The sequence below is a fragment of the Eubalaena glacialis genome, chromosome 1 (assembly GCF_028564815.1).
Source record: "Eubalaena glacialis isolate mEubGla1 chromosome 1, mEubGla1.1.hap2.+ XY, whole genome shotgun sequence".
Classification (NCBI taxonomy): Eukaryota; Metazoa; Chordata; class Mammalia; order Artiodactyla; family Balaenidae; genus Eubalaena; species Eubalaena glacialis.
Window position 1 is genome coordinate 109163682 of NC_083716.1, and position 14666 is coordinate 109178347.

At 42.3% G+C, this 14666-nt stretch overlaps 1 pseudogene; it reads left to right on the forward strand.

The window, feature by feature from the left end:
* Positions 1-7947: 7947 nt before the first annotated feature.
* Positions 7948-8467, forward strand: LOC133097024 (glycine cleavage system H protein, mitochondrial-like; annotated as a pseudogene).
* Positions 8468-14666: the final 6199 nt, after the last annotated feature.

Consider the following 14666-nt stretch of genomic DNA (forward strand, 5'->3'; position numbering starts at 1 on the left):
CTCCTGTGTTACAATAATAGGGGACTATAGCCGAAGGAACTGCTAGGCTCAGAATCTGTGTAAGAGGTCTAATGGGAAAGCCAAAGACAACACAAGACACAAAAATAAGAACACTGGAGGAAATTTTAGCCTCTGACACCTGCAACTAGAGTAAATAGTAAATACAGCCTGGTTCCTAGCCAGAAAAATACAAAAGCTCACACTAAAAGCCTATTTACCTCAGTTCTTTCTACCCGATACATCATGTGTAGCTCTTAACAAAAATTTAAAAGACAGATGATAAAACAGGGACCGTTTCTATGCCCTTGAGCCCCTGAAATTATTCAGACTAGCCAATCCTAAGTCCCGTTGCCCTGCCTCTGCCTCTTGACTTCCCCTTGGTCATACTCTGTGTCCCATGCCTCCACATGCGTCCCTACTCCCTCTCTTGGGAATGCTGAGCACAATGAACTATGTTTTCAGTGGCAATTGTCTCCTGATCTGTTGGCCTTACAGTCCCTAAGTAATAATAATAAGTAATAATAATAAAACATTGAAACAATTGGTCCAGCAAGCAGAATGGTTTGATCTCAGACCGAATGACTGATCTTGACTTTCTAACAGGTCTTCCAGATGGCAGCAGCAGGCACGCTGCTGGCTGGCATGTTGTTGCTGTAGCCAAAGCTGCTTTTTGTTGCCTCTACCAGATGTTGCGTGAATCCCGTTCATAAATTTTGGAACTTGTAAACAAAGTCCTCCCCTAGTTCTTATCTGAGTCAAGGTGTCAAGTGTCCAGGACAGAGTACCCGGGGGTAGTTCAAATTAATTGGCTACTTGTGACAGTTGAAAGGCTCCTCCAAGGAGAGCGAGGGGTAACTCTTTCCAAGTGCCATGGGATGGATCTGAGCAGCCCACTGGGCAACACAGAGAAGTGGTGGGGCCATCAGAGTCATAATATTCTGTAACAGAGTTGGTTTCTTTGGCTTATTCCACATGATGGCGAGGGACTACTCTGAGACTACTGTGTCTCAAGCCATTCGTGGGGTCAGTGTGAGGGCATCCCAGCTACGATGACACCCCCAAGTGTTGCGTAGTGGAGTATTTGCCCTTCCAGAATTTGAAATGAAATCTTTAAAAAAAATTTTATTGTGATAAAATGTACTTCATAAAATTTACCATCATAACCATTTTTTTCTCTTTTAAAAAATTTATTGAAATATAGTTGATTTAAAATGTTGTGTTAGTTTCTGGTGTACAGCAAAGTGATTCAGTTATACATATATATAAATATTTTAAATATTTATTTATATTTTATTTGGCCTTGTGTGGTTTTAGTTGCAGCACACGGGATCTTCGTTGTGGCATGAAGGATCTTTAGCTGCGGCATGCTAACTCTTAGTTGCGGCAGGTAGGATCTAGTTCCCTGATTAGGGATTGAACCTGGGCCCCCTGCATTGGGAGTGCAGTGTCTTAGCCATTGGACCACCAGGGAAGTCCCTAGTTATACATATATATATTATAACAGTTTGCATCTGCTAATCCCAAACTCCCAATCCATCCCTCCCCCACCCTTCCGCTTGGCAACCATAAGTCTGTTCTGAGTCTATTTCTGTTTTGTAGACAAGTTCATTTATGTCATATTTTAGATTCCACATATAAGTGATATCACATGTTTTTTGTCTTTCTCTTTCTGACTTCACTTAGTATGATAATCTCTGGGTCCATCCATGTTGCTGCAAATGGCCTTATTTCATTCTTTTTTATGGCTGAGTAGTATTCCATTGTGTGTGTGTGTGTGTGTGTGTGTGTGTGTGTGTGTGTGCCACATCTTTATCCATTCATCTGTCAATGGACGTTTAGGCTGTTTCCATGTCTTGGCTATTGTAAATAGTGCTGCTATGAACATAGGGGTGCATGTATCTTTTCAAATTAGAGTTTTGTCCAGATATATGCCCAGGAGTGGGATTGCTGGATCACATGGTAACTCTGTTTTTAGTTTTTTCAGGAACCTCCATACTGTTTTCCATAGTGGCTGCACCAGTTTACATTCCCACCAACAGTGCAGGAGGGTTCACTTTTCTCCAACACCCTCTCCAGCATTTGTTATTTGTAGACTTTTTAATGATGGCCATGCTGACCTGTGTGAGGTGGTACCTCATGGTAGTTTTGATTTGCATGTCTCTAATAATTAGCGATGTTGAACATCTTTTCATGTGCCTGTTGGCCATCTGTATGTCTTCTTTGGAGAAATGTCTAGTTAGGTCTTCTGCCCATTTTTTGATTGAGTTGTTTGGTTTTTTGTTATTGAGTTGTATGAGCTGTTTGTATATTTTGGAAATTAAGCCCTTGTCAGTCACATCGTTTGCAAATATTTTTCTCCCAATCTGTAGGTTGTCTTTTCATTTTGTTTATGGTTTCCTTTGCTGTGCAAAAACTTACAAGTTTGATTAGGTCCCATTTGTTTATTTCTGCTTTTATTTCTATTGCCTTCATAGACTGACCTAAGAAAACATTGGTATGATTTATGTCAAAGAGTATTTTGCCTATGTTCAGTCCCCTCAGCTTGGGTCTTTGCTTGAGTGGAAAGGACAGATGCCAGGACCCTAATGATCTTTCTAGCTCTAACAGCCTGTAATTCCAGTTAAATAAAAAGGAAGGAAATCATTTTGGACCCCCTCTCAAAGTTAATTTTTTTAATAATTAGCAGGAAATCTTCAGGACCAGCCCCCAGCATTGGGCTTGTCTTCTGTGGAGGTTTGGCGCTGTTCTGGGTGGACCACAACTTTCAGCCCAGCCTATGCTCCTAGAGAATGTGTGCTGGGCTCAAGAGAATGAGATTAAGTGGGCAGTGAAGTTAGCTGGATCCTCTATAGAGGCATAGAAAACTCCTGGAGGGTGGCCCTTGGCACCTCAAAATCCTTACCAGACCCTGGTCCAGCATCTGGAAACTCTTGTTTCCAATTTTTTTCAAAATTCAAAATTTTTTCTCCCTGTTTTCTACTAGCCTCTGAAATTTCTAAAGTAGAATGTGGACCCAGCTGGGGGGAAAATTTTTTAAGGTACATCTACATCTTGCTTACCCAGAAATAACTTTTCACTTTCATTTCTACCCATCAGAAATATGGTTAAAAAAGAAAGTTCTGAATGTGTTTGGAGAGGAGTGAGCAGTTTGGGGTGGAGGCGTATTTTGGACCAGCATGACCCAGGGGTCCCTGCATCCGAGAGTCCTACTTCATTACTGGAGAGACCAGCCAAATACTCATAGAACAACTAGAAAATGACCAAGTGCTAAACAGGCTTCCAGAGCAAGAGAAAGGCCTGGACTGGACAGAGCTCACAGAGCTCCTTAGGTTTCAATAAGCCTCGAGGGGGAGTGAGAGTTCAGGCAGAGAAGGTTCTTGAAGAACAGCCTCTCAGAACACTGTGCAAGGACAGGTCGACTAGGTAACCCAGGTTATGTAAGGTCTGGGGTCGCTCATTCCTTCTTCATCCAGTTCTGCCTGTTCTGGTGGAAAGAGAAGAAGGGAATGAAAAAGAAAAGTGGGGAAGGGCCCTAGAGCTGGGCTGTGCCCTCTGGGCCCTGCTGGCTCCAGGTGGGTTGGGGCAAGTGGCGCCCTGCAGTAGAGGCTGTCAGGGCTCTGGCTGGGCTGCGTGATGGCCCGGCGGACGCTCGTACGACCAAGGGCCCCAAGGCCCTGAAGTCCCTACCCCCTCAGCCCCAGCAGCTGGACCTCGTGAGCTCTTGGAACCCAGCAGGGCCAGATCCGGAGTATCCCGTGATGGGAGGGCACAGAGAACACCAGGACCTCGAAATGCTGGAGGCCCCTGGTCTCAGGCACACAGCAGGCTGGCCCGCCTCCTACTTTCCAGACACAGCTGGTAGGAGGCATGGGCAGCAGAAAAGCGAGGCCTAGCGCCTGGGCCAGCTGGTGGTGCGCCCAGACCTGGCAAGCAGGAACCTCGCTGTGCCTGGTCCAGAGCCACGTGGGGAGCCAGAGTGGCCAGAGCAGGCCGTGGGCTTCTGGGGCCCTGGCGTCAGAACATATCACCTGGAACCTGCCCAATCTCCCCTGACCTCAGGAGCAGGGTTACTGACCTGGTTATTACTTGGTTTGCAGACCTCCTGGGGACACCAGCTGCTGAAGGCTTTAGCCTCCCACCCCCTCCCTCTCCCGCAGCTCTTTCCAAAGACCCCCCTGTCCCTCCTCCCTCCCCGCCCTCCAGCCACTGCCCTCCCCATCCTAAAATCCCACCTGCCCGCTACATCCCAGTGGCCTTCGGCGGCCCCCTGCGGCAACACTGGCAGGAGGCAGCATTCCAGCCCCTCAACCTCACAGCCCCACCCAGACTCAGGGCAATGGGGTGGGTGGGGGCGCTGACCGAGGGGACCCCTAACGCACAGGCAGCGGGCTCCCTACGTCCTTGAGTTCTTCCTGTACTGGGAGCTCTGAGAAATTCACAAGACAGGGGCTGCAGGCCGCAGCCAACTCCAGCACAGTCATTCCCTTTCCCAAGGGAAGGACATTCCCTTGGCAAGGCAGGGACAAGCCAAGAGGACGACTGTCCTTTTGCGCCTGGACCCCATAGTACAAACTTGTGTGCCCTTAGGTCCCAAGGACACAAGACCCATCTGAGGCCTCAGGCCCCGCTGGCGTGCTCATCGATATTGCTCTTACAGAGCAGCGGGTGGGGCTGGCAGGGCACCTTGCGAGGAGCAGCTGCAGCACTTCCTAGCCCAGCTGGAGCAGACTTCCCTCCCTCGGGGAGCTGCCCTCTCCCCCACAGCCTGCCCTCTCTCTCTCCCTCTCTCTCCCCTCCTCTCTCCTCTTTTGGCCACCTGTGGGCAGGGTTCTGGTCTGGGTGGGTTGCATGGTGGGTTTGCAGGAAAGGCTGGGCTACTGCCCTCTGGACTTCCTGGCTGGCTTCCATTGGGTGGAGCAAGTCTGAGCTGAACTGGAACACAGTACTCAATGCTAGCAAACTGTATGCTCAAAATGGACCAATGGCTGACGTGAAATTTGGAATACTTCTTACAACTACCATTAAATATGTAGTTTCCATGTGCTGAAAGTGACCTCCATCCCACATCTTCAAATTAAGGGGAATAAAATGGTTCATATGTGACTCATACAATTGCAGTGATAAGTGTAGGCAATTTAGTCATGAAGGAGAATGACCCTATGTGATTCTCTTTGTTCAGTTCCATGAGTCTCTGAGGACTTTGTGAAGTGTCACACTTTAAGTATCATTACTGCAGTTCAAGAGATCATTTGAACTGCAATTTATAGATGAGTAAATGAAAGTGTGAGAGATGAGTCCCAGGTCAACAGATCCAAAATAAGAAACCAGATAGTTATGTTTTTTTCAAAGGCATGCATCAGCCACTTGGATACTTGATATGCTAACACTGTCCACCTAGACTTTAAATCCAACCTCACTGACCCATATATGAGGTGGTCGAGAAACATTTGGGTGCTTACTTGAATTCTTATTTTAAAAGTACCCTTTACTGCTGCAACAGTGAAGTACAGTTCCTTAGTACATAACACTCCTTTTTTTTCTGGTCTACATTCTGGTTCCTTGTCACCATCCTGGGTTCCAAGTGAATATGAAAACACAAGGGGAAATAGTTTCCTCAAAATCACTAGTTCAACTGGTTTAACCTATTTACAAAAACAGGAAGGTCTGTCAGAATGAGAAAGTTCTTAGAGACCAAGGAGTTGGTACATGGGCACTCTAGCAGGTGACCACTACACCAACCATTCTTTTTTCAGATCATTATTCCTAGGGGTTTATTGATTTTATAAATCAAGTTTGGGCTTTGTTAATTTTCTCTATGGTTATTCATTTTCTATTTAACTAATTTCTGCTCTTTTTATTTACTTCACTTACTTGGGTTTGATTTGCTCATTTTTTTTTTCTAGCTTCTTAAGAGGAAACTTGGATAACTGGTTTTAAACTTACCTTTTTTCTTTTTTTAATGTAAGTATTTAAAGCTACACATTTCCCTCTAAGCACCACTGTAGCTACATCTTATCAAATTTGATATGTTACATTTTTATTATCATTATTTGAAGTATTATATAATTTCTTTGTTATTTCTTCTCTAAAGCATGGGGTTTTATAAAGTGTATTGTTCAATTTCCAAATATTTAGGGCTTTTCTAGATATCTTATTATTACTGTTTTCTAATTTAATTCCAGTGTGGTCAGAGAACATAATTTGTAATATTTTAATATATTGGTATACATTGACCCAGAATATCTCAGTGAATTTTCCATGTTTACTATGAAAAAATGTTATTTTTTTCTACAGTAGTTAGATGGAATATCCGATAAAAGTCAATTGCGTCAAGATTAATAATGTCATTCAGAAACCTTCTACGTACATATTGATTTTTTGTGTAGATGTTCTATCAGCAAACTTTAATTATGTATTTTATTCTTCCAACTTCTTTTCCAATATACACTTTTATATCCCATGATAGTAGTTCACTAAAATTATATAACTCATATTTGGGATTTCATAAGCAATTTTAAATTATAAACAATAGTTATTAAAATTCAATAAATACATATAGGTGGTAGCCAAACCAACTTAATTATTAATTAACTAATTCATAGTGATCATTAAATAGGTAATGTTTTAACATTACAAAGACCTAATTCCCTTCTAAGTGTTTTTATTTCCAGATTATGGTAACCCAAGTCTTTATAATAAGTTTATGAAATTTCAGTTTCTCATTTGGTCAATCAGTGTTTCTAACAGGGCATTTTCAATTACTATTAAGAAATAATAATAAACTAATGAGGTTGCAAAGAAAAGAAATAACATAGCATAAGTTGTTCACCAACTTCTGTTTTACATCCAAAATATTGACCTTCCTTCAATCCAAAATATTGATAGCCTTTACTTTGTTTTTTCCCCTTTGCTTACTGATATATCTGAAAATTAGATTGAAGGATAGCTGAGCCCCTTACATTTGATCTCTTTTAGAACACTAAAGATAAGGCTTAAAAAATCAACACATTTTCACTGAGTTCAGGTTTTCCTCTATGTCTACAGGGACAAATTTTCCAACAGAATGTCCATGTCTTTTATCCATTCAACTAACATCAATCGAGCATCTAAACTGTGTCTCTTGACACAGTCATGAGCATCTAAACTGTGGAGGGAGGACCTGCACAGCTACCAGCTAAAAGGTCAGAGAGGCCATCCTGACTTCTCCATTTAAATTAGCCTCCTTTCCACATAAGGGGTGTGTAGAAGTTCTCTTTGAGGGAATGATATCACCTGCGGGATGTGCAGGTGATGAGCAGGAAAAAGAGTATTCTAAGCAGAGCGGATAGTACCAGAGATAGGAAAGAACTTGGTGTGTTCAAGAAGCTGCAAGAAAGTTGGCATGATCAGAGTATAGTGAACGATGGACAGAGGGTCAAAAGGTGAGATGCAGAGATAGGATACAAATCAGGCAGGGTATGATCAAGGATTTGTGGATAATGCATTCTCTTATCCCATGATATTCTTCTCATGCATTGGTTTGAAAAGAGACATTTATTTTCTACTGCTGAAAGACAGAGAGAAAACATAAACAGGGAAGAGAATATATATCTGTATGTATGCAAGAGAAATCATAGCATCTCTGTGCCTGAAACTAAGGGATGTGGTAAGATTGAACCAGAAAATGAGAACATAACTCTGCCATCCCATCACAGAGAAAAAACAACTAGCAAGACACTGCAAACAGACAGTTCAATAATTCAGTGCAACAAATATTTATGATTTCGTCTGGGCAGGTCCCTGTGTTAGACACTGTGTGAAATCCTGAAAAGAGTGGCCACAGCCCCTGTGCTCTGGTAAACATTTGTGATGGGGGTTCAGTGGGAAAAGTCTAGCAAGAGGTGGATGGGAGAGACAATTAAGAGAGGAAAACCCATTAGAATCTAGCATTGCTTGCCCCCTGCGAACATGGCGCTGCGAGTGGCGCGGAGCGTGCGGGCCGCGGTTTGCAGCCTGCGGGCCATCTCTGCGCCCAACGCGCCCTGCCCGCCGCGGCCCTGGGGACTGCGGGCGGGCGCCGTCCGGGCGCTGCGCACCGGCCCCGCTCTGCTGTCGGGTCGTAAATTCACAGACAAACATGAATGGGTAACAACAGAAAACGGTGTTGGAACAGTGGGAATCAGCAATTTTGCACAGGAAGCTTTGGGAGATGTTGTTTACTGTAGTCTGCCTGAAGTTGGGACAGAATTGAACATACGAGGAATTTGGTGCTTTGGAAAGTGTGAAAGCTGCTAGTGAACTCTATTCTCCTCTATCAGGAGAAGTAACTGAAATTAATGAAGCTCTAGCAGAAAATCCACGACTTGTCAACAAATCTTGTTATGAAGATGGTTGGCTGATCAAGATGACACTCAGTAACCCTTCAGAACTAGATGAACTAATGAGTGAAGAAGCATATGAGAAATACATAAAATCTATTGCGGAGTGAAAATGGAACCCCTAAATAAACTAGTTTGAAACAACTTAATCTACCATAGTTGTCTTAAATTAGTGGTGGATAGATTTTTAAAAAGCAACTTTTAGCAAAAGAAACTACTTGCAACAATGTTGCCTGAAGAAAATACCCCTTAACTTCCTAATGATTTCACATAGACACTATGCATCTTTTTCACAACACCCTGTGATTTTTAGGCTAGTCTCCAGTTATAATACTCAGAATTCCTGAAATTATCTGTGGTAAAACTAGTTATAAAAACTATGTAATTCAAGGATAACATTGTTATCTTAACCTTATATAATATTGTAACTTGCTTACAGCCATCCCTGGATTTGGGTCAAAATACTCAATGAACTTGCCACTGGAAATAAATGACAGCGGAGAAAATTTGTTAGTTGTATAGTGTCCAGTGAAGAACATTACTATCTTAATTTTGCAATATACTGTGTTTGCTGGTGCTATTTTTATACAGTGAAGCAACAGCCTTGCAGGAAAATAAGAAACAGTTTAATAATAAAATATTCAACTTCTTAAAAAAAAAAAAAGAATCTAGCATTGCTGATTGGAATGCAGCCATTCAAATATAATGAAGTCTGGAGGAAGTATTCTTGGTGGGGATAGGAGAGGTTTGTGTCTCTGTGTTTATGTTTTGGAGACAGAAGGGACAAAGTAGAGATAACAAACATAGTTTTAAAAGTTGAGATCGGCTACATTTTTCTTATCCTCTCGCTCCGAGTTTAGTGGTTCTCATCCCTGTCTTCCCATTAGAATCACCCAGGGGAGACTAACAAAAACAGACAAACAAACAAACAAATAAAGCTTAATATAAGACTCCATCCCATCCCATCCCATCCCATCAAATCACATCACATCACTTTACAATTAGAGCAGTCTCCAGCAGTGTGGCTGGATAGCAGCATATTTAAATATTTACCCTGAGTATTTTAAATTGCAGACAGAGTAGAGAACCATGAGCCTAGCCTCTACTTTGGAAGAAAGTCTAAAATGATGAAAGCCTCAGTATTTGAATTACTTTTTTGGATATTTTTTATTGTTTCTGGAATTTCAATAAATGGTCTCAAAATACATGTTGATGTGACCGACTGAATGATTGCCTTAGAGACTAAAAGGCTTTCAATGCATATACCTTTTACTAATGCTTTTCCCTTAATTTACAAAACTACTTTCTAATGGAAATAAAATCAATGTAGTTCAGATTAAAGTAGACACAAATCTTTCAGTTATGGTATGTATAAAAGTTTTTTACAGTTAAAAAACCCTCCTGATTTTTTAAAAAAACAGGATACTACAGAAGGAGATAAATTGCATAACACAACTTCATCAATTCTTTTCTTTTTCTCCCCTAAGAGCTGGACAGTAATGGTAATAAACTGAAACCAGAAAGGAAAAGATAATTTACTTCTCTTAGATCTCTCAGAGCAAAACTCCATCCCATTAAGGTAATAAAACCAATTGAGATAATCACTAAAATAGTAATGATTATGATAATAGTTATGGATTGAACACTTTGGGCCTCAAATTTACTTTTTTAAGTTAGTTTATCCCTTCACAGAACTATTAGTAACCTCCAGTGTACATGAGTGTATGTGTATGAGTTGGAAGGGGGCAGGATCAGAGCTGGAGGATGAATAATGTATGCACAGCCACAGGGAGCCTTTTCACATATGCAGGTCTAAACACTGGATTACCCGGTGGGGTGGGGAGTGGGGTCTTCTGCACTTTAAAAAGTTAGCTTATTAATTCTGGTACATTTTCCTTCTGTACGGTTGAAAACTACCATTTAAAACTATGAGCCATTCAAGATGAATAAAAATCAAATAACATAAAAATATTTTAAAGTTTTCATTTTAATAGCAAAACTGGGAAAGTCCCAAGCAAAGTGGAACGATCAGTCACTCTAGTATAATCATCTATGGTATATTTTAACCCATATGCACCTTGAGAAATTTCTACTGTGGAGTGATGTCAGCATCATGGCAGAATAAAATGTCTCGTTTTTGTGCCCCTCTCAACAAGAATTATTTGGCATCTGTCCATGGATGCAAGTGCCTTTGAGGGAGCTGTGGAATTCAGCACCATATATCAAGAGACCTGGGAAGAATCTCACCCACCCATGCATTGGGTAATAGGCATACAGACCTCCGTCCTAGCTGTGGTCCTAGCCCATGGATCAGCTCTAAGCCCTCTTGGCCATGGTCCAGTACCCTCTGGAAAACAATATTTTAGACAATGACCCAAGAATGAGAGAGCTTTTGTGGAAATCCAGGTTTCCAGAGGAGAAGTTCCAGCACACCACTGGAACAAAAACAAAAACATATGAGTTTGGGTGCAATGGAGAGGAGTACTGAGTCATGAGCTGCATGAGTGGATGGTGGGAAAAGACTAGGAGAGTGGCAGATGGCACTCTCTGAGAGAATTAAAGGGCCACCGGCCCTACTAACTGCATCACAAGTTCTATCAAGAAGCCTGCCCACAAGCTTCTGGGAGCACCTTGCCTGAAGATACCCCGACTGGCCCACAGGCATCCCAGCACTCAGTATGCCTCACTTTTCCCCTACCTTCACCCCTCCGCCCCTGGGGCTAGCTCCCAACACAGGCACACTCCAGAAAGCAGCAGCAAGAGTGAGATTTGGCAGACAGCTGGTGGGCATGCACAGATAATGGAACCAGATCAGGCCAGGAAGAGACCACAAACTTGAGTTTTAGTGCCACCTTATGGAAAACAAAGACTGTCAAAATCCAGGCTGGTGCATTGCAGGATTGAGGGAAGGCATACAATCTTAAGAATTTTACACTCCCCCTACCACCAAGAGGGAACAAGAGGGGTGGTGAAGGTGTAACCACAGAAGGCTGGAGAAAGCCTCAGAATCACTAGTAGCACTGACAGAAGGTATTTCTCTCCTGAAGGCAGTTAGTAAAGACTGAAGGAGGTGACTACTATTTCAAATGCAAAGATAGCAATGCAAAACTTCAAGTAACATGAAAAATCAAAGAAACATGACACCAGGACTTCCCTGGTGGCGCAGTATTTAAGAATCCACCTGCCACTGCAGGGGACACGGGTCAAGCCCTGGTCTGGGAAGATCCCACAGGCCATGAAGCAACTAAGCCCGTGCGCCACAACTACTGAGCCCATGTGCCACAACTACTGAAACCCACACACCTAGAACCTGTGCACCGCAACAAGAGAAACCACCACAATGAGAAGCCTGCGCACCGCAACAAAGAGTAGCTCCTGCTCGCCACAACTAGAGAAAGCGTGCATGCAGCAGCAAAGACCCAATGCAGCCAAAAATAAATAAATAAATAAATTTATTTTTTAAAAAACAAAGAAACATGACACCACCAAAGGAACACAATAATCTTCCAGTAACCGGCACCAAAGACATGGAGATCTGCAATTTACCAAATAAAATTTCAAAATAGTTATTTTAAGGAAATTCAATGAGCTACAAGAAAACACAGAAGACAATTCAACAAAAGAGGGAAAATAATACATTAACAAAATGAGAAGTTTAACAAAGAGATAGAAATCACAAAAAAATACAAATTCTGGACCTGAAGAATAAAATGAATGACATGAAAAAAAATGCCATAGAGAGCATTAACAACAGAATGGATCAAGCAGAAGATAGAATCTGTGAGATAGAAGACTAGAAATTTGGAATTATCCAGTCAGAAGAGAAATAAGAACACAGTGGGCTGCACCCCTCTCACAGACAGGCCTCACCTCGGAAGCAAGGCAGATGGCTTTCCTGGTACTGATTTGGGAGAGAATGCACATCCTGGGGACATCAACTCTGCAGCAACTCCCGATACATTAGAAATACATCTACACGTGGAACTGCTCCTACAGAACACCCACTGAACGCTGGCAGAAGGTCAGACCTCCCAAAAGGGAGAGGGGATTCAGAGCACCGCCTGGGTGAGCTCTGGAGACGGGCACGAGCCGCGGCTATCAACGCGGACCCCAGAGACGGGCATGAGACGCTAAGGCTGCTGCTGCCGCCACCAAGAGGCCTGTGTGCGAGCACAGGTCACTATCCACGCCGCCCCTCCCGGGAGCCTGTGCAGCCCGCCACTGCCAGGGTCCCGTGATCCAGGGACAACTTCCCCGGGAGAACGCACGGTGCGCCTCAGGCTGCTGTAACGACACACCGGCCTCTGCCGCCGCAGGCTCGCCCCGCATCCGTACCCTTCCCTCCCCCCCGCCTGAGTGAGCCAGAGCCCCCGAAGCAGCTGCTCCTTTAACCCCGTCCTGTGTGAGCGAAGAACAGACGCCCTCAGGCGACCTACACGCAGAGGCGGGTCCAAATCCAAAGCTGAACCCCGGGAGCTGTGCGAACAAAGAAGAGAAAGGGAAATTTCTCCCAGCAGCCTCAGAAGCAGCGGATTAAAGCTCCACAAACAACTTGATGTACCTGCATCTGTTGAATACCTGAACAGACAACGAATCATCCCAAATTCAGGAAGTGGACTTTGGGAGCAGGATATATTAATTTTTCCCCTTTTCCTTTTTTTGTGAGTGTATATGTGTATGCTTCTGTGTGAGATTTTGTCTGTATAGCTTTGCTTTCACCATTTGTCCTAGGGATCGGTCCATCCGTTTATTTTTGTTTTTTGTTTGTTTGTTTGTTTGTTTTTTTCTTAATAAATTTTTCTTAATAATTTTTTCCTTATTTTTTACTTTAAAAAATTTAAAAAATTTTTTCTTAATAAGTTTTTTCTTATTTTTTATTTTAAAAAAATTAACAATTTTCTTCTTAATAAATCTTTTTCTTAATTTTTTCTTATTTTTTATTATAAAAAATTAATAAATTTATTTTTAAAAAATTTAAAAAAATTTTTCTTAATAATTTTTTTCTTAATAATTTTTTTATTATAATAGCTTTATTTTATTTTATTTTATCCTCTTTCTTTCTTTCTTTCTTTCTATTTTTTCTCCCTTTTATTCTGAGCCGTGTGGATGAAAGGCTCTTGGTGCTCCAGCGAGGCATCAGGGCTGTGCCTCTGAGGTGGGAGAGCCAACTTCAGGACACTGGTCCACAAGAGACCTCCCAGCTCCACGTAATACCAAATGGCGAAAATCTCTCAGAGATCTCCATCTCAACATCAAGACCCAGCTTCACTCAACGACCAGCAGGCTACAGTGCTGGACACCCTATGCCAAACAACTAGCAAGACAGGAACACAGCCCCATCCATTAGCAGAGAGGCTGCCTAAAATCATAATAAGGCCACAGACACCCCAAAACACACCACCAGACGTGGACGTGCCCACCAGAAAGACAAGATCCAGCCTCATCCACCAGAACACAGGCACTGGTCCCCTGCACCAGGAAGCCTACACAACCCACTGAACCAACCTTAGCTACTGAGGACAGATACCAAAAACAACAGGAACTACGAACCTGCAGCCTGTGAAAAGGAGACCCCAAACACAGTAAGATAAGCAAAATGAGAAGACAGAAAAACACACAGCAGATGAAGGAGCAGGGTCAAAACACACCAAACCTAACAAATGAAGAGGAAATAGGCAGTCTACCTGAAAAAGAATTCAGAATAATGATAGTAAAGATGATCCAAAATCTTGGAAATAGAATAGACAAAATGCAAGAAACATTTAACAAGGACGTAGAAGAACTAAAGAGGAACCAAGCAACGATGAAAAACACAATAAATGAAATTAAAAATACTCTAGATGGGATCAATAGCAGAATAACTGAGGCAGAAGAACGGATAAGTGACATGGAAGATAAAATAGTGGAAATAACTACTGCAGAGCAGAATAAAGAAAAAAGAATGAAAAGAACTGAGGACAGTCTCAGAGACCTCTGGGACAACATTAAACACACCAACATTCGAATTATAGGGGTCCCAGAAGAAGAAGAGAAAAAGAAAGGTACTGAGAAAATATTTGAAGAGATTATAGTTGAAAACTTCCCTAATATGGGAAAGGAAATAGTTAATCAAGTCCTGGAAGCACAGAGAGTGCCATACAGGATAAATCCAAGGAGAAACACGCCAAGACACATATTAATCAAACTATCAAAAATTAAATATAAAGAAAACATATTAAAAGCAGCAAGGGAAAAACAACAAATAACACACAAGGGCATCCCCATAAGGTTAACAGCTGATCTTTCAGCAGAAATTCTGCAAGCCAGAAG